Source organism: Citrus sinensis, chromosome 3, assembly GCF_022201045.2.
Source record: "Citrus sinensis cultivar Valencia sweet orange chromosome 3, DVS_A1.0, whole genome shotgun sequence".
Classification (NCBI taxonomy): domain Eukaryota; kingdom Viridiplantae; phylum Streptophyta; class Magnoliopsida; order Sapindales; family Rutaceae; genus Citrus; species Citrus sinensis.
In genome coordinates, this window is record NC_068558.1 from 29815430 (window position 1) to 29837648 (window position 22219).

A 22219-nucleotide genomic window follows, 5' to 3' on the forward strand; every position below is an offset into this window, starting at 1 on the left:
AACTAATCCCCATTCAACAACTTCTGCTTCTGCAGCCTTTACATCTCCCATAAATTGCGGGGTCTTGATAGCAGCCACTATAATTCTGCTGTTTGAATCTCTTATTACAATACCTAAGCCTGCTATCCCTTTTTCAGAATTAACAGCAGCATCAACATTAGCCTTGAAAACATTTACAGGTAGAGGGCACCACTTTTGATTATTCATTGGATTATGCTTTCCCCCTGGTCCTTGCCCTTGCTGACTCACTCGTTTAAAGACCTCAACTACAAGCTCTGCTTTAGCCACAACTCGACAGCAATCCATCTTTTTTCCTTAAAAAATCTGGCAATTTCTACAATACTAGATAACCCAGCAGTATGCAACAAAAATTTCTATATTTGACTTGCTCAACTTCTTAACTATTTCAAGCATAATATTCCACATGTGTTGGTTAGCAGTATCAGGGAAGTATATTTCAAAAGAGGCATGAACCCATACTTTCCTTGCAGCTTTGCAATGTACCCATGCATGAGATACACTTTCCACTCCTTGTTTACATACTTGATAGTGAGGCTCCAACAATATCTTTCTTTTCCACAAGTTCTCGGCAGTGGGCAGTAGGTTTTGGGTAGCTCTCCACGTAAATATTTTGATTTTTTCTGGCAGTTGGAGAGTCCATAAAAAGGTTCCAGTGATTGAAACCCTTGGATGAACAGCTTGGCTTATTGGGGTACTTTATTTTTAAAACTGGCTAATATCCGTGTTTCATAGAATATAATCTTTTTTTATCAAAATGCCAAATTATCTCATCCTTCCTCAGTTTTCTCAGTAGTGGAATTCTCAAAATCTCCTTTACATCCTCTTCCATAAACCACTCCATCACCTTTCTGTGATCCCACCGATTTTCAGATTAATAAGCTCTGAGACTGTAGCTTTTGCTGGCAGATTTTGGATTGAGAGAGGCATAAAGGTTTCAGGCCTTGGAATCCAATTATCCCTGCAAATGTGTATCTTTTCACCATTACTGATCCTCCACCAAATTCCTTTTTGAAGAACTTGTCTTCCCCACAATATGCTCCTCCATATGTAAGACGGATTAGATCCAGCTTGAGCTCTCAAGAAGTCTAACTTCTTGAAATACTTAGCCTTCAACAATTTGGTAACCAATGATTGAGGGTACCGCAGCAATCTCCATCCTTACTTTGCTACTAATGCCTGATTAAAATTGGACATCTCTCTAAATTCGAGGCCTTCTCTACTCTTTGCTTGGCTCATTTTTTCCCATCTTCGCCATTACCTTCTGAATGTCATCGCATAGTCCAAAAGGAAGCTTAAAAACACTCATTGTATAGGCTGGAACTGCTTGAGCCACTGCTTTGATAAGGACTTCTTTGCCTCTACTCGAAAAATTAATGCTGCCTGTTTGAAATCTTGCTTAGCACTTTGAGTTTCACTTCATTAAAAAAGTTTGTCTTGTTTCTTCCAACCATAGATGGTAAGCCTAGATACTTTTCATGTATAGACACTACGTTAAGTTGAAAGATGTTCTTTATTCCATTAACTCTATCTGCTGGGATTTTTCCACTGAAAACCATAGACGACTTATCAAAATTGAAGAGTTGTCCTGAGGCAGCAGCATAACAGTCAAAAATTGCTTTGAGTGCCTTACAACTGTCAACTGAGGCTTTTGTGAACATCAGGCTATCATCAGCAAAAAGCAAATGCGCAACAGTAATCTCCTTTCCAAATTTCAGCCCTTGGAATTGATGATTCTGCTCTACTTGCAGCAACAAGTTGGAAAAAGATTCCACACACAGAATGAACAAATATGGAGATAGAGGACAACCTTGTCTAAGGTCTCTTTGAGGATGAATCATTCCTTTAGGACTCCCACTTATAAGTACAGAGAAAGATGATGTGGTGATACAATTCATTACTAAATCTACCCATCTATTTGGAAATCCTAGCTTTGTCATTGTTTGTTTCAAAAATCTCATTCCACCCTATCATAAGATTTGCTAATATCTAACTTTAAAGCTGCTAACCCATTTCTTTTCCCTTTAATGTGCCTAATTTTATGAAGGCACTCATAACCAATAATAATATTGTCAATAATTCTTGCCCATATTATTTCACCTTCACAGAGTGCATTCATACCAAAAAAAGCATACTTATGTTGTGGTATATGTTCTTTTTTTTAATGTATTTTGAAGTTTATCATGTAACTTATAATCGTAAATGAATATATTGTTAATTTTAATACCATATATTATCAATAATTTTTGCTCATCAATAGAAATGAGTTTAATGATAGATTAATTATGTGTTTATATAGTTTTGGTGATATTTATATTTTGATGGATAACATAGGTGAACATCCAATATTTAACTTTATACAATGCTAACAAAAGCAGCATAATAATATTAAAAAATTGTAATCAAGATTACAATAGATAGCATTTTCAGAAAGCTATAACTGTAATTTCATAGCATTTTCATAAAGCTATTAATGCAATTTGGCCGTATTTTCTAAATTATGTTAGTAATCCAATGCAGCACATACACAAAGCACTAATAGCTTTTCTTGGATGCTATACAAATTAAGTGATAGCATCTAGTAAATGCTACTACATTCAAACACTTTTAGTTACACAGGCAAACTTAGCTTAGTGTTGGCCAAAATGCTATCTTTCAGTTCAGATAGCCTTTTTTGGATGCTACTACACGTCGTCTTTGTTGTAGTGTGGCATTGATTGCTTCCGTCCCCTGACAATAAGATGGGAGACTGATGGTATATAATTGAAGCTAACAAATAAACAATTATTTTAAGCGGTCAAAACCATGTAGAAATGTTAGTATTACTTTATATTGAACCATGCAGGTAATTGTTTTAGCAATTATAAAATAGAAAAGTTGAAGAAAATGTTTAACCCGTAAATTCTAATACTAATTTACGACATTTCCATGAAATATTATTCCATAAAATTAGAAATACTTGCTATTTACATTAGTATTTCATTTCAATTAAGGGGGGAGAGCTTGAGTTGGAAAGGAAAAGCAATTTTTTTTTCAATGAAAAAGATTGAGGTCTTTTTTTTTTTTTTTTTTGCTTGGGGGACTTTGAACTTAGCCTAACCGGGCCACGTTACACACTGAGCGGGGAAAACAAAGGATCTATCTATTTTATTTTACTACTTTTATAATATTATTCTTCCAATAATTTTAAGCAGCATAAGTTCTATTCTTATTCAAAAAGAAAAGTTCAGACAAACTATTAATAAAAATGTAACATAAATAAGATATAATTGAAAACCTATTCTTGCTCACCGTATTTTTCTCCAAAACTTATAAATATTCTTGTGATGCCATAATCGACTGCGCTTTCCTAAATAATTGATAGATTCCTTTTGAATAATTTTCTTCTCATATCTCATAGTAAGTCTAGATTCTTATTTGGTAAAAAAAAAGTGTCTAGATTCTTATCTGATCAAAGAAGTCTATATTTATGAGAGACTTACTGTTGAGTGTTAGAAAGTGTATATTTATAAAGGAGAAAATCGTCATTTTACACTTCAAGTCTTACTAACATTCCAATTTTTATGTATTTAAGTCTCTTGTGATTTATTTATGTGTGTTGTATTATAATTAAGTATTTTATGTATTTTAGGGGCATCATGGTCATTTCACAATGAACGAGAGATCAGACAGCAAAAACAGACATCACTTTTGAACTCAGGACAGCCGAAAACCTTAGGAGGAGCATAAAAAGAAAAATGACATTGTTCAAATGTACGATACTATTCACATATTGACCGATGATGTGGCATTGACCGATGAGCTGTCACGATCCTATTCGACTAAAATTCTTATATATTGTTGATCGATGACGTGGCAGCATATTAGTGGATCAAAAATCATGCGTACGATACATCATATACATGGAATTATTTTCAACCAAACCGCGTCACTATTCAAACCGTGTCACTATTCAAGTCGCCTCACTATTCAAACCGTGTGGTCAAACTGCGTACTGTTGACTAATGACGTGGCGCAATCCTGAGCATTCAAATTTTTTTTAATCCGATGGCTTTGATTTACTCAATGTATCTATAAAAAAGGGGGCTCCCCCCCTAATTTGACACCCCTGAATTTATTTTTGAGTTTTATTTTCTGTAATTCCTTCTCCATCTTGTATTTTCTACGTATTTTAATAAATTTTCATTTTACCCCTAGTTCAATTATGAGTAGCTAATTTTCTTTCAAGCTTGGGTTGAAGGTGAAGTCTCAACATATTCCATGAGCTTTATTTGGTAAATTTATTTTCTCTTCTCCTCTAATTTTTGTGGATGTTTTGACTTTTCATCGACATATAGCAATAATCTTGTCTAGATACCGCACTGGTTTAACCGGCTCCCTAGTACAAGGTTATTACTGTTTGGCACAATAAGTCCTTAGCACCATATTGATTAGAGTGTGGTTCATGAGGAGTGGAAATCTCCCTCATGATTTAATTGGCATTAATAAGGAATATTTAGCCCATTGAGCATGTTGATGCCGATCTAGATACTCAAGTGCTTCCATTATAATAGTTTCCAGTTTAATTTAATTCCGCCATTCCCATTTAAATTCTAGGATAGTTTAAATCACTTTCAACATAAATCCAACCACCCACTTAGAAAATTAATTCTACACATAATTAAAATTCATCTCCTCGTGGGATCGACACTCGTCACCATTAATCTATTCTAGGATAGATTCGGGCACTTGAGAGTTCAATAAAATTTGCACAATAAGTTTTTGGCGCCGTTGCCAAGGAGGTAAGTTATTTTAATTTGTAGAATTAATTTTTATAAATAATTTCTTTTAGTTATTTTCTTGTATTTTTTAATTTTAAAAAAACGAAAAAAAAGTGAATATGCATTTAGAGGTAAAAATTTCTTCACTTCTTTAAAATTCTATAATTTAATTTTCAAGTTATTTTTCTTTGTAATTTTTCGTTTATCTTATTAATTTATTTTAATTCTAGCTAATTTATTTCATGTATTTTTCTTGAGTGTGTTTTCATAGTAAGGTTGTAACAGCGCGATAAGATTAGTATCATAATTTCTCCTTCTTCTTTATTTTTATTTGTTTTGTTCTCATTTTTGTATTTTTTGCATGCATGGTCGAACGTCACAATTACCTAATCTTGAGCCTATAAATCTTGAACTTGAAAAAACACTTCGCACACACAAACACGTTGTAATTAAAAATAAAATTGAAATGGATTTGCAACAACAACAAGCACCACAGGAGAGGCCATTTAAGGATTACTTTAGTCTCTTAGCTAATTTGAGCACATCATGCATAAGATACCCAAATATAGCTGATAGGAGTTTTGAGTTAAAACCTAGCGTGCTAAATTGTCTCCCAACATTCTATGGCCTAGAAAATGAAGACACATATAATCATCTGAATGATTTTCATACTGTTTGTCAAACTTTTAAATATGAGAATTTTTCAGATGATGATGTTAAACTTAGATTATTCCCATTTTCTTTAAAGGATAGAGCTCGTTCATGGTTCAATACATTGCCTGCTAATAGCATTACATCATGGGAACAAACGATAACTAAATTTTTGAATAAATACTTCCCGGTGTATAAAACCAATGTTATTCGCAGGGAAATTTCAGAGTTTACCCAGAGAGAATACGAGCAGTTTTTCGAAGCATGGGAGTGATTCAATGGGCTACTCTTGAAGTGTCCACATCATGAATACGAGAAATGACACCAATGCCAATACTTTTTAGAGGGATTATTGCCGCATGTGCAAGAATAGCTAATGGCAACAAGTGGATGAGAGCTAATGTCAAAAAGTGCATCAGAGATTTGGGATTTCTTTCAGCGACAAGCGGATAATTCCCAATAACGGATCACTCAGGAATACTTAAAAAATTAAGAGAGTGAATGAGGTTCATATTAGCGAGTCAAGTTCGGAAATTAAAGAAGTCAAAACGATAATTGAAGGTCTTTTCCGAAAAATTGCATCGTTAACGACTGCTAAATCAATAGAACCACATTATCATGACTCATACTCAGATCAAGCCAATGCTATAAGTGTAATGAGAAAGCCATCAAACTACAACCCTTACTCCAACACATATAACCCTGAATGGAGAGATCACCCCAATTTTTCATGGTCTCAAGGATTCCAATAGAATGGACCAGTAGCTCCAGCTCCAGCTCCACCAATGCAACCAATTCCTCAAGTTCCTCAAGCTTCTCACCCACCATTTAAACCATACAATCAGAACCCAAACCACTCTCAACCTAGACCGTGGGAGGATGCATTCCAGAATTTTAAGAATTTTAAGAATCTTACTCATTCCACGATCGAGCAACAGAACCGCACCATCGATGAACTACGAAATAAGATGAGAGCAGGCTTCAACTCACATGCCCAATCAATTTCAAACGTTGAGAAGATGGTGGGACAACTTGCTTCTTCAGTTCAAACTTTGGCAATGACTTTTGAAAAAGGTAAATTCCCAAGTCAACCTATGCCTAATCCCAAAGGAGTGCATGAAGCAAGTACCAGTTCACCACAGCAGCATGGAGAGGTCAAAGCCGTCATGACCTTACGAAAAGGGAAAGAAGTCGACAACAAAATAGAGATACCAGTGACAAAAATGAATCAAATTGTACCTGTGAATGTTGATGACTCATCATCAGAGGAGAAAAAAGAAACCAACCCACGAGAATACGTTCCTATAGCTCCATTTCCTCAGCGGTTAGCTAAAGGAAAGAAGGAAAAATCCACAGGTGAGATTTTTGAAATCTTCAAACAGGTAAGTGTTAACATCCGTTTACTTGATACTATAAAACAAGTGTCATCTTATCCCAAGTTTCTTAAAGACCTTTGCATTAAAAAGAGAAACATTTATGTTCAAAAGAAGGTCTTTTTAACAGAAAACGTTAGTTTTATACTCCAACACAAAATTCCTCCAAAATGCAAAGACCCAGGCTCTCCCACTATCTCATGTAGTATAGGGAACTACACAATTGAGAATGCTTTGTTGGACTTAGGAGTTAGTGTAAATATGTTGCCTTACTCAGTATTCGTGAAACTTGGATTGGGCGAATTACACCCAACTCCAGTGGTGTTATAGCTTGTAGATCGGTCCATGAAAATATCTCGTGGTATTGTGGAGGACGTGCTTATCCAGGTAGACAAGTTTTATTTTCCTGTTAATTTCATTGTAATTAACACTCAACCAGTCCAGGATTCAAAGAAGCACATCCCCATTATCCTGGGCCGACCTTTCTTGGCCACTGCCAATGCTCACATTCAATGCAGGACTGGAAATATGCAGTTGTCCTTTGGCAATATGACTATAGAGCTAAATATCTTCAACATTACAAAACAACCTCACAATACAGATGATAGAATTGTTGATGTAGATTTAATAGAAGCATTAGCTGATAATACTTTTTTTTCAAACCTTAGTGATGACCTTTTACAAACATTTTTAACTCACTTTGGTTTGGATTTTGATGATATTGACATATCAGTCCATGAGATCAACGCTCTACTTGACTTAACACCATCCATGGACACTAATAAATGGAAGTCAAGAGTTGAACAACTAGCACTATTAGAGAAGAAACTCAACCCATCATCAGAATCACCATCGAAACTCGAGCTCAAACTATTACCCAACACTTTGGAATATCCATTTTTGGGAGAAGAAAGCACTTTGCCGGTAATCATCTCATCATCCCTAAATGACGAACAAAAAGGTAAGTTGTTGGATGTTTTAAAAGAGTACAAAGGAGCATTAGGATAGACCATAGCCGACATAAAAGGTATAAACCTAGTAGACTGCATGCATTACATTCACCTTAATAAAAATGCTAAACCTACTAGGGAAATGCAATGTCAATTGAATTCTAACATGGAAGAAGTTCTTAGAACTGAAGTCCTTAAACTATTAGATGCAGGTATCATTTACCTCATTTCTAATAGTTCATGGGTCAGTCTTGTGCAAGTGGTCCCCAAAACGTCAGGAGTCACAGTAGTTACCAATGCTGATAATGAATTGATACCCACTAGAGTGACTATAGGATGGCGTGTATGCATTGATTATAGAAAGTTGAATTCTGTCACACGTAAAGACCATTTTCATTTACCATTTATCGATCAAATGCTTGATAGATTAACAGGCTATGAATTTTATTGCTTTCTAGATGGCTACTCAGGATATAATTAGATTCCTATAGCACCAAAAGATCAAGAGAAAACCATTTTCACTTGTCCTTTTGGCACTTTTACATATAGGAGGATGCCATTTGGATTATGTAATGCACCTGTTACATTTCAACGATGCATGTTAAGCATTTTTTCTGATGACACAACTTAAAAGTAATTTTTAACTCCCAAGTATAAGAGTGTCTTGTTGTATTATAACTCGGTGAGTCTGAGGTCGATCCACAGAGAAAATATTTAATTTGTTTACTTTATTTTAACTAAAAATTGAAATTAAAACTTAAATATAAACAACTTAATTTAAATGAAACTATGAAATTGAACTAGTTAGGGTTACGGATCCACTCTTAGAAGTAAATAACACTTAATAAATTCTTTTTGCCTTTTTTTTTTTAGATTTATTGCCCAAAAGATTAATTATATAAATTATTATTATTTTCCCTTTAATTTTATGATGGATTAAGTATTTATTGTGCCAAAATTTAATTTGTCTACAATAAGTCAAAATACCATTTTACCATACCTTATATTAAGATATTAAAAATTTATTGTGCCAAATTCATTTGTTTGTCTACAATAAATCAAAATTTCAAAATATAAAATATGTATAAAATTAAATAGAAAATAATTTAATTTATAAAATTAAAAATAGAATTTGCTTAAATCATATTTATTTCCTAAGAGTTTCACCTTCCCCTAACTAATATTATTTAGTTAAGCATAATTAAAATAAAAAGAAGTAGTAAAATTGAATTACTTATAATTAAAAGAAATAAAAACAACTAAAATTGGAAATAAAACTAATTTTATTTATAAAAATAATTATACAAAATATTAAAAACACTCTTGGAAATCAAGATTACAAGGAGATGGAGAGAATTTGAGAAGAAGAGAGTTGTAGAGAGATGATTAAAAACATAAAAATGAGGCTCTATTTATAGAAAAATAAATTCATAATCCAGTGCTTTGCGGTCCATCATAAGCTTCATGCATGTGCTCCTTACAACCTTTAGATCAAGATCCAATGGCTGGTCAAACTTCAAAAGTCAACATCACACTTGGCATCGTTTGACTCGTCCAATTTGCCCAAAGAACGGTTGAGATTTGGCGGGTTAATGGGTGGATCGGGTCGACCCAAATACAAAGATTCGGATCCTACAACTTGCTTCACCAACCATTACCACATGGCACAATCATGGCCATTAAATCATGAACGGTTGAGATTTACTCAAAATTGCCAGCTATCCCATGCACTCATATCTATTGTAAACTCATTTCATCATCCAATCAGTGCTCGGTCAACAGGAAAAGTTAACTTTTTTTACACAAACCCAATTTTAAGCCGATCTTAACTGATCTTAAGGTTTTCGGACCTCCGGAATCTAAATTTGACCTTCGTTTATCGGTTTGGAACCTCGAAGTACGTGAAATTAATATTTTTCCTAATAAACACATAAAAATACACAAAATTAAATATATTTAAAACATAATTCATAATTTATAATATATTACATAAACACAAATATAAATTATAACATAAGCATAAAATAACATATTATTGCTTGATAATTAAACAATTTTTAATACTAATCATCTGATATGGTTGAACGATTCCTTAACGTCTTTATGGATGACTTTTCTGTCTTTGGTGATTCATTCGATCAATGTTTACATTATCTAACACTAGTTCTGCAGAGATGTATCGAGAATAACTTAGTCTTAAATTGGGAGAAGTGTCATTTTATGGTAAAACAAGGTCTTATTCTCGGTCACTTCATTTCGAGTAAAGGTATTAAGGTTGATAAAGCCAAGGTGGATCTCATTTCCAATCTTCCTCCACTTAAAACAATCATAGAAGTAAGATATTTTCTTGGGCATGCTGGTTTTATAGACGTTTCATTAAAGATTTTATCAAAGTTTCTAAACCCTTATGCAATCTACTTGCTAAGGATGTACATTTTGTCTTTGATGATTCATGTCTTGTGGCATTTGAAAAACTAAAACAATTGTTGACATCATCACCCATCATTCAGCCCCCAAACTGGAGCTTACTATTCGAGCTCATGTGTGATGCATCTGATTTCGCAGTAGGAGCAGTATTAGGACAAAGAGTTGATCGAATTCCCTATGTTATTTACTATACTAGTATGATATTAAATGATGCACAATTGAACTATTCAACCACTGAAAAAGAAATGCTAGCAGTAGTGTTTGCATTAGAGAAGTTTCGATCTTATCTCATTGGTTGTAAAATAATTGTATTCACCGATCATGCTGCTCTTAAATATCTTCTCACAAAGAAAGATGCAAAAGCTAGACTAATTCATTGGGTGTTACTTTTGCAGGAATTTGACTTGGAATTTAAAGGTAAGAAAGGGACATAAAATGTTGTGGCTGACCATCTCTCTTGTCTCCATTTTGACACAATTATAGAACCCTTAACATTGAATGAGTCATTTTTAGATGAACAATTGATGAGTGTGGAAGTATTACTTTGGTATGCTGATATCGTTAGTTATCTTGTTACAGGTCAACTTTCAAAGCATTGAACCAAGTAAGATAAGACCACATTTTTTGCAGAAATAAAGAATTTCTTTTGGGATGACCCTTATCTGTTCAAGTATTGTGCAGATCAAATTGTTAGACGATGTGTCCCAAAAAATGAATTTCAAAGTATCATTTCATTCTGCCATGAACAAGCTTGTGGAGGCTATTTCAGCACTAAGAAAACAGCTACCAAAGTTTTATAATGTGGTTTCTATTGGCCAACTATATTTCGTGATGCTTACACTTTCTGCTATTCATGTGATAGGTGTCAACGAATGGCGAGTATTACTCGAAGGAATATGATGTATGGGGTATTGACTTCATGGGACCTTTTCCCCCTTCTTTTGGCCATCAATACATATTACTTGTTGTTAACTATGTATCGAAATGGGTAAAAGCAATTTCATGTAGAAACAATGATCATAAGGTGGTGATAGGATTTTTGAAAAGCAACATTGTTTCACGCTTTGGATTCCCTCGAGCAATAATCAGTGATGGTGGTACTCACTTTTGCAACAAATCATTCAAATATCTTTTGACAAAGTATTCCATCACTCACAAAGTGGCGACCCCATATCATCCGCAAACCAGTGGCCAAGTTGAGATTTCAAATCAAGAAATAAAGCACATATTAGAAAAGACGGTGAGGCCAGACAGAAAAGATTGGTCATTAAGACTCAATAATGCATTATGGGCATATAGAATGGCTTTTAAGACCCCGATTGGGATGTCACCCTACAGGCTAGTGTATGAAAAAGCTTGCCACCTACCTGTGGAACTAGAGCATCGTGCACACTGGGCCATTAAGAAATTCAACTTTGACATGCTGCAAGCTAGCTCAGAAAGAAGATTACACCTGGCAGAACTTGAAGTAATTCGCAATGATGCATATGAAAATGCAAAGATTTACAAGCAACGAATGAAAGTCTTTCATGACAAGCAAATTTTGAGGAAATCTTTCACTCTAGGTTAGAAAGTGCTTTTATTCAATTCTCGCTTGCACCTATTCCCAGGTAAGTTACGCTCTCGATGGTCTGGCCCATTTATTGTTCACACTGTTTTTCCACATACAGGAATTAAAATTAAGGACCCAAAGAACGGCGTTACTTTTAAAGTTAATGGTCAAAGATTAAAGCCATGTCTAGAGTACCAACCCCATGGAGAAGACACCGAAATAAATTTGAGTGACCCACCAAATTTGAATTGAGATTTTTTTTCTTTTCGGTGATTTGATTTCTTTTCTTTCTTTTTACTATTCTTTTGCTAATTGAAATTATTTTTACATAAGTGTGTTTATTTAATCATTAAGTTTTTTTATCATTATTAATCATGAGTACCTCAGCTAAACAGATCCTCTTGGACAATCTTAGACGATTTCAACGTGTAAAATCTCATCTCAGAGACCAGATACAATTTTGTGAAACACATCGTATCTGGGATCTACAACCACCAGAGTTAGTATCTTATGTTGAGGATTTAGAAAGACAACTCAGAGACATTGAGGGAGGTATTTTCGACATCCAGTTGGAGCTTGAGGTAAATTCAATAAGAGGACGATTATAATTTTCTTTTTGTGTTTTAGTTTGTTACTTCGTTTGTATGTTTTATTTTGTTATCTCGGTTAAGTGGCGGATAACGGTACTCTGTGACAATTAAGTCGGTTACTTTAGTTTCCTATAATAACTGATCTTCTAAGGCAAAGGTATGGACAGAAACGAGATTTTAGCAAAGCTTCACAATCAATTCCCTTCACTTCTTCAAAATGCCATCCTTACAATTTATAAAGCTCGGTCCGAATGCATGCGATTACTTATGAGGAATAACATACCTGCTGACATCCGCTGGTTAATCGAGGCCAAAGTACGATTGGCAAGTGAGTTGCCTCCCAACTTTATTGCATACATGCCGGGTTGTGGTAAACGAAATTATACAAGAAAACAAAGAGCTCGAACAATTTCTGTTGCTTGTCATAAGTGTGCTAGAATGAGATGCGATAAAAAACCATGTTCTTTAGGAATGGTGTCTGATAACAGAGAAGACAGGATTCAATTCATTAGGGATGCCTTGAATAAGGAGTCATTGGATGATATCATTTTGTCTCTTAAAACGCATCCCAGTGGATATGTACAAGGAGCGATTCTCCAGTTATGGCCATTATTCCAGAAAGAGCATGCACGATACAGTCTCGGGAATCTGACTATAAACGACCATGTTTTCCAGTTTATAAGAAAAATGGATAGGAAGCCTATCCTCGACCCATAGAGGGCGTTCAAGCCGTTTCTGGACGTAAAACCAGAGGAAAATGTGGGCCACAGTCACAACTACCTGTAAATATCCTTTCACTTTACTGTTGTTTTATCATTTGCATTGTTGTCTTTAATAATTTTATTTTATCATTGTTTGCTTTTTCCTTTTTACTGTTTCTTTTTTTACTTTCGACCCATGTGCTTTACATGTTAATTGACATTGACATGCTACCTCATACACAGTTGTGACCCACTGTCACCAAGATCTTTAAATATGATTTTTTTATAAGCACTCACAAATTATTTTTGAGAAGTATCCCAATGGCAGCTACTCCCAATAAACAATTCAAGAACATTTGTGTGCTCTCTGGGTTTAACTATGGCAAATACAAAGAGTTCGTTAAGGTAGCCATAGATCTTGGTCGAAGCATAGCAGTAAGGAAATTACATTTGGTATATGGAGGAGGTAACCGAGGGTTATCAAAACTGGTCTCAGAAACTGCTTATGTCAGAGGGAGCCAAGTGTTAGGCATCATCCCAACACCCTAAAACCTTTGCGTTGTTTGTTTGACTCACCTACTGGAGAAGAGTTAGTCGTCTCTGGTATGCAAGAAAGAATAACTGAAATACTAAATTATGCTGATGCTTTTATTTTCCTACTAGGAGATCTTATAACTCTTGAGGCACTAATCACATTAGCATCTTGGGCCCATCTAAACATTCACCAGAAACCCATCGGTTTGTTAAATATCAATAACTTTTATGATGGCTTTATCGCATTTCTTAACCATGCAATAAAAAACTATTTCATTCCTTCCTCAGCGAAAAAAGTTTTTATTTGTGCTCACACTACTAATGAGCTACTTGATTTGTTACAAGCTTATCAACCAGAGCCAGATCCCAGGACCTTTGTGTTAGAGTATCCAAATAATGATGGTAACAGTAACCGCAGTAAGAAGTACAAATTAGATTTAACTCTCTACTTATAAATATTTTCTTCTGTGTTGCAATACCCAGGTGATGTCTTCTAAACTCTACTTCCTTTAAAACATTGAGGACAATGTTTCGTTCTGGTTGGGGGGAGGGAATAGTTGACAATTGTGGAATCTTGGTTAAATTTTTACTATTTTTTGTTTTAGAGACTAACTGTGGGTAACTTTTTTAGTAGAAGATGGCCGAATATGGAGTGTAGTGACTCTAAAAACGCATCTTCTTAGTTTGAAAGTTCAAAAAAATTTGTCTTATTTTAAGTGTGATCATTCTAACTTTTTCTTTTTGACTTCTCTTTTATAAATATATATTTTCAAATTTTTGAGTCGAAGATGGCTGAATATGGAGTGTAATGACTCTAGAAACGCATCTTCTTAGTATAAATAAATATAAAAAAAATTCTAGACATTTTCTTTTTCAATCATTTTAAGTGTAACCTTTCTAATTAGTTTTTTGGCATCATTTTCTCCTTTCTGCATGCATATTTTCCTTTTATGTTTAGAATATGTTGGGGGGTAGAATGTCATTAAAAAAAATTGTGTAATTTTCTTTTTAACATTGGATGACATGATGACTTTCGAATTTTAGTATTTGTATTATCTTTGGTCTTGAGTGATGTTACACCATGTTTGCTACTTTACATGTTGATGTCGGAGACAAATATGAGTTGCTTGAATGAATGCACATGTCATAATAAATACCAAGTGAGTTTTTTAGCCTATCATTTTTCTTGGAGAGTAACCTTTTTTGCCCATTCTTCATACAACTTAGCAGTTTATTATGTTATACATGATCTTTAGGTTTCCTTTGAGTCAACCCCTAAAAAAAAAAAAGAGGTTAAATAAAATTTTTAAAAAAGGAGAAAAAAAATATGTGGCTACATCTGAAGGTCCATCTAATTAGTAGATATGAAATATTATTTAGAGCCCTAAAAGATGACATAAATGTCATCTTTGACCCATTTGAGCCTTTCTAGCCATCTCTTTTGTGAAATATCCATAGTTAACTCTTTTGAGCCTTTTAGTTTAAAAAAAATAACTTTTCTTTGTCAACTTATCATCTTGACCCACTCCGATTTGAAGTATTACCTGATGTCTTACAAATTTCATCACCTATTCATGTTTGAGAAAAAAATGTAAATAATTATTCTATTCAGTGAAGTTGTGCCAAACAAAAGAAACAAAACAAAAAGAAGAAAAAAAAAGATATACAATAATAATAGATAAGCGAAATGCACCTTGTAATTTCCAAAAGATCTCTATTTTTTCTCAAACATATATTTTGTTTTCCCTATTTTCCCTTCTTTGTTAGCCATGTCCCTAGCCTACGTTACGTCCTAATAAAAGTCTTTCTTGATTTTAGGGATCTATAGTCTGAAATAGAAGCTAGTTACATAGGCTAAAAAGATGTAGTGATGCATAAGCAAAAAAAAAGTAAAAAATAAATAAATAAATACATTGGGTTGACTAATATTTTGTTTGAGATCGCATTATTTCTAAGCTGTGGACATATTCCTTTCATTTTGGTGAGAGTGTGTGATACTTCTTTATTATTTTCTCTTAATATACCGTTCATTGAAGTGACAATTTTTATTGGGATTAATTTCCTTGTGAGAGTGTCACTACTACCGGTGAGATTTTGGGGTTTGACATGTCATTCTTGAAAGTGGCTTAATTACTATAGTTATGACAAAGTCTGCTGGACTAATGCATGTGGATGGTTGATATGGGTGTGATGTTTCTTTAGACTGGAAATAATGCTTATACTTTTATTTGATTGCTATCATTAGTCTAATTGAATAAACACGATTGTTTAAAAAAAAAATCTTGTGTTTGAATTTTGTCTTCGCTTCAGTTGCTAGAGACTAACAATAAGCTGGTTGGGGGTATGTTGAGTGTTAGAAAGTGTATATTTATAAAGGAGAAAATCGTCATTTTACACTTCAAGTCTTACTAACATTCCTATTTTTATGTATTTAAGTCTCTTGTGATTTAATTATGTGTGTTGTATTATAATTAAGTATTTTATGTATTTTAGGGGCATCATGGTTATTTCACAATTAACGAGAGATCAGATAGCAAAACGGACATCACTTTTGAACTCAGGGCAGTCGAAAACCTTAGGAGAAGCATAAAAGGAAAAATGACACTATTCACATGTACGGTACTATTCACATATACAGTACTATTCATATTACTGTTCGCATATACGGAACAATGACATGGCATTGACCGATGATGTGGCATTGACCAATGAGCTGTCACGATCCTATTGGACTAAAATTCTTATATACTGTTGATCGGTGACGTGGCAGCATGTTAGTGGACCAAAAATCGTGCGTACTGTACATGCATATACACGGAATTATTTTCAACCAAACCGCGTCCCTATTCAAGCCGCCTCACTAATCAAACCGTGTGGTCAAACCGCGTACTGTTTACTGATGACGTGGCGCAATCCTGAGCATTTAAATTATTTTTAATCTGATGGCTAGATTTACTCAGTGTATCTATAAAAAGGGGGGCTCCCCCCTTCCCTAATTTGACACCCCTGAATTCATTTTTGAGTTTCATTTTCTATAATTCCTTCTCCATCTTGTATTTTCTATGTATTTTAATAAATTTTCATTTTACCCCTAGTTCAATTACGAGTAGCTAATTTTCTTTCAAGTTTGGGTTGAAGGTGAAGTCTCAACATATTCCATGAGCTTTATTTGGTAAATTTATTTTCTCTTTCCCTCTAATTTTTGTGGATGTTTTGACATTTCATCGACAGATAGTAATAATCTTGTTTAGATACCGCACTGGTTTAACCAGCTCCCTAGTACAAGGTTATTACTATTTGACACGATAAGCTCTTAGCACCATATTGATTAGAGTGTGGCTCATGAGGAGTGGAAATCCCCCTCATGATTTAATTGGCATTAATAAGGAATATTTAGCCCATGGAGCATGTTGATGCTGATCCAAATACCCAAGTGCGTCCATTATAATAGTTTCCATTTTAATTTAATTTCGTCATTCCTATTTAAATTCTAGGATAGTTTAAATCACTTTCAACTTAAATACAACCACCCACTTAGAAAATTAATTCTACACATAATTAAAATCCACCTCCTCATGGAATCGACACTCGTCGCCATTAATCTATTCTACAATAGATTCGCGTGCTTGCGAGTTCAATAAAATTTGCACAACACTTACCCTTAAGAACACTTATGCTGCGTTTACTTCCCGAATTGGGGAATCGGAATCCGGAATTGGAATGATTGACGGCATTTACTTCACAAAAATAGAACAAGAATCATATTCGGAATCGTGGGGCCCACCACTATTTGGGAATGGAGAATGGGAGATTGATTCCCATGCCCTAGAGTTCCCATTTTGCCCCCATTAATATTTAAATATTCCTAAAATGCCCTCCTTTAAATCAAAAATAAAAAAGCCAAATATATAATTAATTAATATATTATTATAATTAATTAATTAGTATATTGTAGTTCATTAGTATATTGATACATTATTAACAAGAATTATTAATAATTGTAATTTTTGAATAAATAATCACAATAATTAATATATTGTTAGTAATTAATTAATTACTATACTATTATAATAATTATTAATATAGTTATTATAACTAATTCATATATTACATTAATTAATTGAAATAATTATTACTATTAATTAATATAAAAACTATATTTATTAATAATAATCATTAATATAATTATTATAATTGATTCATATATTATTATTATTAATTAATATATATAATTATTACTATTAATTAATATATTAATACATTATTAACAATAATATATTAATAATTATAGCTTTTGAATAAATAATCGCAATAATTAATATATTTTTATTATTATAATTAATTCATATTATTATAATTATAATTAATTCATATTATTATTATTAATTCATTAATATAATTATTACATTAATTAATATATTAATAAATTATTAACAACAATATATTAACAATTATATTTTTTGAATAAATAAGCACAATAATTAATATATTATTATAATTAAATAGGTAATATTAATATATTAATTAATATATTTTATAATAATCGTTAATATAATTATTATAATTAATTAATTAATAATTTTTATAATTAATTAATAGATCAATAGATTATTGACAATAATTAATAATAATAATAATTTTTGAATAAATTATCACTATAATTAAAACATAAAATAATAATTATGGCAATAATTCATTAAGTACTTTTTAGTAATGTTTTACAATCTAACTCATTCTAATTCCAATTGTAAGACAAAGTAAACACATTTATGGCAATCTAGCTCATTCCGATTTCGATTCCTACAGTTCACGTAAACAACCTATTCTGATTCTCATTCCCTATTCCCATTCCAGCCCATTTTCATTCATGTTTATTTCGATTACAGCTCATTCTGATTCCAGTTTAGCAAATGCAGTATTAATTCTATTTTCACTTGGAAGCCACTAGCATAAAAAGACCTTATCACCTCATCTCTTCTTTCTAACCTATGAAAGAGGTTTAGAACCTGAACTTTCATACACACAAATCTGTTGAGCCAGAGCATCTACCAAGCTATTCTGCCTAACTTGCTATGAGTGCGAGTCAATATGGACATGAGACTTTCACACTTTACCCTCCATACAATTTATAAGGAGCTCTTTGATTCGGGTTGCGTGCCTTTTGGATGACCTTCATTTAATAGGAGAGCCTCCACAGAAGGCGGAACTTTCTAGCTTGCATGAGAATTTAGGGGGTGGAAAAATGAATAAACGAATTGAATTTGAATTGAATTGTAAACGAATTGGGTCAAAATTCTGCTAATTCGGATTCAAATAATTTATTAAACGAATTGAAATTTCAGGATTCGGATTCAATTCATTTATTAAACGAATATTCGGTTCGATTCGTTTAATTCATTTAGTAGAATTAATAAACGAATCGAATCGAATCTAGATTCATTTATTATTCATTTATTCTATTATGAATCCATAACGAATTGAATCGAATCAGAATTCGTTTACAAATTGTTTACAAAAATATAATAAATAAAGAAAATTAAGCAAAATAAAATATAAAAAAACCACAAATTTAATATCCTACAACAAAATATGGATAACCCAAATCATATTCTATGATTAAATATACAGTCATCCAAATTACAATATTAACCTTCAAATTTAAAAAAAATCAAATAAATTTAAGGACAATAAAGTAATTTAATTAAACAAATAATAAACGAATTGACTTGTATTCGATTTGTTTATGATCCATTTATTAAACGAATAAACGAATCAATATCTTCAAACCCAAATTCGATTCATTTAATTAGCGAACCAAATCGAATTCACTCATTTATTTAGCAAATCAATTTTTTCAAACCCAAACCCATTTAATTCGCATCGAATCAAATCGAATCAAATAAATAAATCCCGATCCATATTGCCACCCCTACATAAGATCAATTTTACTTATTGCACCAACTGCTCCGGAACCCGTGTCATCAATAAAGTAAGATCCCAATAAACGTCCTGTCATTTGAAGAGCACTGCAAAGAATGTCTAGTGTACTGAAGCTTATGAAAAACAAGCTTAATACACCTTGGGTTAGAAATCCACAATGTACCAACAAAATTATCTTCGAAAGAAATAAAACGTCTAAGCCGATTATCGTCTCCACAAAACTCCTTGGCAATTCTAAGAGCTTGAGATGAAGCAATTTCAGGTGCTTGGGTTGCAGGACTTATGACTGGTAAAATAGCATCATTGCGCTCAACATGTAACTAACCTACACAAGTGCTGGGGGGCCATAAGAAAAGATTATTGCTATAACTTGTGATCTACCTCCATACGACATAGAAAAACACAATGACCCACATTTTTCCGTCCATTAAAATTTAAAGCAGACCAACACATAGAAACATTGACAAAAGTGAATAGTTCAGTGGTTCAATAATGAAAGATGCAGAACACCTTGAATAATTCTGCAATCCATTTGTAAAGCCATGCCAGGTAAATTGCTTTATGGCATTGCACTATCAAATCGGCAAACTACAAAATGGTTCCTCAGTCTCTTGTTCAGCAAAAATTACTTCCAAGTCTATCGTTGCTTGTGCCTAACTGCACAGCCACAGAACTTGAGCTATAGAATCTTCAATATAAAAAACGCTACCAAGGAGTTCATTTTGGGCACATAGCAGGTCAAAACTCTGTGAAATGAATCATGCTTAGGTTCAACAGGATGTTAGACTAATGAAGTTAAAAGAGATAGAAGACTTAAAAATAATAAAATTTCCTACCTTATGTAGCCGTAGATATATTTCTTTTCATCTTGACTCTTGCCTCTGAGGCACCCTGCCTAGCCGATCCAGACTCCACTAAAGAATGTCCTAAAGCACCTGCAAAACAATGATGATTTATATAGCGCATGAGAATGTCACGACGGAACCTATACAACAATGTTTTCTGGTAATTCTAACACCACCACATAACCTGACGCTTCTATCAACTTCATCCGCGTAGACTTACTAACAAATAATGACTGAAATCAACTTGGAAAAGCGATAAAAGGTTTCGAGTGCTGAAGATATAGTTACGAAAAGCAATTACCAACTTGATAGAGTTAGATCAGCCAAAACTCTTCGGGTATCATCCCATGAACTACAAACTTTTCAGTAACATTAAGAAATTATTAATAGATGTTAGAAATTTCATGAAAAAATAACACGCCAATTAGAGAGTTTTGATGTGCAGGAAACTAAAAGAAGATCTATCATTTCATCGTAGCATTAGCATGATCATTGGAACTGATGTCTATTTGTTATTGTTTGTAATTTTTAAAATTTGGTATTTGATATGTTAAACTGAGCCTGTAATTTTATCACAAGTATAATAGGTACTTTGCTGTCTTGCTGTCACTACTCACAGGAATAATAATTTTCACAACATCATACACCTTCTCATACCTAATTAGTAATAATTTAAAACAAGATAAATTTAATCCTCAAGAGTAAATTTATTTCAAATTCAAATCTCAAGACTTAGCAAAACAATTTTATTCTTATGCGCGCTTGTTTTTTTAATTTCAAACGTGAGATTATTGAAAACAGAAAAAAGTAAGTATAACAAAAATAATCATAATAAGCGTTTATTTTGTAATTTCAAATGTGAGATTATGTTATTAGTTATTACATGCATATGTCACTTCTGGGATCAGACATAAACTGAACACAAATTAAAGACAAAACAAAAGGAATTCATAAATGTGCATCCTCAATTAATTACCATTTATTTTGAATTTATTGATTAATCCATCCAATAACAAACAGTTTATAAATATTACATAAATGAATGCATCGAAAAACGCATATATGAAAAGAAGACGAAAACAAGGTCTACAGAACGATTTTCTTGCCAAAAAGTAGCAGCTGCTATGGAGTTCAACAATATTTCAGTCTTTTAGGATGTGGTCTGCAGAATCTTGAGCGTACACAAAATGAATCCCACATTTTTTCACTTCGCCACGTTCCAGATATGGAGGAAAATGAAAGGAACAATGAATGCGGAAAGAGAACTCATCATAATTCGGACCAAAATACTCACCACCGAATGAATTGCATCCCAAAAACACGTGATCTGACTCAACATAACTAATTTTCCCCAAAAACCAAGAGTAAAGATGTCCTTCGGATTTGCGTTTCCAATCACAGCACACTGCATAGACGTTGCCGTCCCAGTCATCCTCTCCACTTTTATGCCTAAAGTACTTTAGAAATGCTGGAAACACTACAACAGCGCAAAAAGCAAAGCTGATTAATTTGTTATAGCCTGCTGGTCGTGGTGGTCGCGTCTTTAAGGTTGCAGAAGATCCCATACTTTGATGCCTAAACCACTTTGGAATTTCATTCCCAGGGAAATACATACTTTTCTTTATCCCTCTTTCTTCATATAACGACTGCAACCCAAAAATAAAAAAATTATGAATTTTAAAAGTAATTTTAATTTTAATTAAAGTAAAAAGAAAAAGAAAATAGAATGAAAGGAGTGAGTTAAGAGACACACATGCTTCATCCACCCATCTTTGACGATTTCACTGAGCTCATTCGGGTCCAATTTCAAAAAATTGCACAAGTTAACATATAAAACGGATGACATTGATGATAAACCAGCAGGTAATTTTTCCAGAG

At 33.2% G+C, this 22219-nt stretch overlaps 1 non-coding gene across 1 annotated transcript; it reads right to left on the reverse strand.

The window, feature by feature from the left end:
- Window positions 1-5635: 5635 nt before the first annotated feature.
- On the reverse strand, window positions 5636-5741 carry LOC127901641 (small nucleolar RNA R71). The gene has a single exon (XR_008053885.1). It is a non-coding gene; the product is annotated as a small nucleolar RNA R71 (small nucleolar RNA).
- Window positions 5742-22219: the final 16478 nt, after the last annotated feature.